At 39.1% G+C, this 2,328-nt stretch overlaps 1 pseudogene; it reads right to left on the reverse strand.

Moving 5' to 3' along the window:
* Positions 1-937: 937 nt before the first annotated feature.
* LOC120246673 lies at positions 938-1,325 on the reverse strand (annotated as a pseudogene).
* Between the last annotated feature and the right edge of the window lie 1,003 nt (positions 1,326-2,328).

Below are 2,328 nucleotides of genomic sequence, written 5' to 3' on the forward strand. Positions count from 1 at the left end.
GCTTAGTGCTTTCTAGATCATTAGTTCTCACCTAATTCCTCTTTCCTTACCGTGCCTTTCCTCAACTCCCTGTTGATGATCTCGATTCTTGTTTCATTGAGAAAATAGAAACAATCAGAAAGTATTTTCCATTTGCTTCTCGAACCAAATTTATAAAACTACCTGTAAGGGTGCACTCCTACTATGCTTTCTTTACTGTTGTGAGAAAAAATCCCATCATTTACCCCATTTAAGGCAAATCCTCAAATCCATTTCCATTATTTCTTTCCTTGAAGGATCTTACTCATCTAGTGGTCTCCTGCATCATTGACTTTTTTCCTCTTTACAAGATCATTTCCATCAGCATGCAAACATGTTAGTATTTCTGTCCAAATTGAAAACAGAAATAAACCTCTTTTGATTTAGCTCCATCCAAATCTCTCTTTGGTTATAGGCTCACTCTTTTCTCCTCTTTATAGCAAAATTCTTAGACAAAGCTGTCTATTCTCACTGTCTCTACTTCGTCTTTTCCCATTCTTTCCTGAGTCTACTTTAGCCAGACATTTGTCTCCACCATTTTGGAAAGCTTATCTTGTCAAGGTCACTAATGATCTCTGTGTTTCAAAGTCCTCCTCTTGCCTGTCTTACCTATCAGACATAGAAAATCACTCCCTCCTTGAAATACTTTCCTCACTTGGTCTGTGGGACTTCACCCTTTCTTGATTCTTTCTCTTAGGCTCCTTTGCTGATTCCCTCTTATCTTTGATATCTCTTCAGATCTCTTCTCTATTATATTCGCTATCTTAAAACGTCATCCAACCCCATAGCTTTATCTATTTAGTTTTTTTTTTACTTAGAAAACTCCATTTATTGACCTCCAAATCTAATAAAAATAAGAGCTCTGCACAAGTGTTTTAAGAGGACTTTGATCTTTTTTCCAATGCTCTGCTCACTGAAGTCAGCTCATTTTTGTTTCTGTACTTTCTATATCCTTTTTCTGAGATGCTAAGAGGACTCCTATTCCCATTTTCTTTGCAGCCTCTAAACATTTATGATCTTCATGGGATGCAGAGGGGAAAGCCAGAAAGACCCAAAAGCTACTCTACAGGCTTACAGAGATGGGCTCCACAGGCAATCCAATGCCGGATCAGGCCTGGGTTGAGAGCAATGATTCTCTTTCCGTGACTGTTGGGCAGTGGATAATAGGAATCCAGCTGCTCCACAAAACAGCCATCCCTGGGACACTTGTGAAAGCCACAGTGTGGTAGAAAACCACACAGTGCAAGACAGACGGGTAAGTGGCCTCCATGGTAGGCCTTGCAGAGGACAGTAGTGAACTGGACCATGGTGTAGCCTGCATTCACCACCAGCACCCATCAGCTTTACAGTCTCTGGCTGGGTGGAGAAGGAATGTGGAAAAGCCCAACCCCATACCTTTAAATACTATGTATTGAGACTCCCCAATTTGTATCTTTAGCCCATTTCTCTCCTCTGGATTCCAGATCCATATAATCAACTGCACACTGAAACTCCTTACCAGATGCCTAATAGAATTTCAAACTGAATGTAAAAAAAAAGTTTCTTGATTTTAGCTATTCCCTCACCCCACCCCACCCCCAAAATCTGTTCTTTCTTATAAAGTGGCAACTCCATGCTTCTTGCCACTCAACCCAAAATGTTGAAGTTATCTTAAGTATTGTCTTTCTATCACATTCCACATCTAATCTCCAATTCTGTTGACTCTGATATTTCCAAAAACTTTACCACTTTTTACTAGCTTCACAAATATCATCAACTTCTGCTTGATGAGTGCCTTCCTAATGACTTCCTAACTGGCCTCTTTGTCACTTCCTTTGACTCTCCACATGCTATTCCCTTGCTTTTATGCTTGTGTTTATTCCCTTGCTTTAATGAGAAATTTCCCAGAAATATTATCAACTATGACAAGAATTGTCAGTGTTTGCATTTCAAAGGATTATTTAATCAAAACCCAGCAAATATATATTGAGCACCTACTATGTGCCATTGTTCTAGGTGCTGGAGAAATAACATTGAGCAAAACAAAAAGATACCCTACCTTCTTGAATCTTCTAAAAGAAGAGACTAAATAAATAAGACAAATACATAAAATAGATAGAATGTGAGATAATGTTAAGTACTAAAAGGAAAAAATAAATTAAGGAAAGGAGATACAAAGTATCAGGGTTAAATAAATTAAAACTTTAAATAGGGTGGCTGTAGGGACACCTGAGTGGCTCAGTCTGTTAAGCAGCCGACCTCAGCTCAGGTCATGATCTAGCGGTTTCAGTTCATGAGTTTGAGCCCCGCATCAGCCTCTGCACTGACAGT

This window comes from Hyaena hyaena, unplaced genomic scaffold (genome assembly GCF_003009895.1).
Source record: "Hyaena hyaena isolate Hyena2069 unplaced genomic scaffold, ASM300989v1 scaffold_476, whole genome shotgun sequence".
NCBI lineage: Eukaryota > Metazoa > Chordata > Mammalia > Carnivora > Hyaenidae > Hyaena > Hyaena hyaena.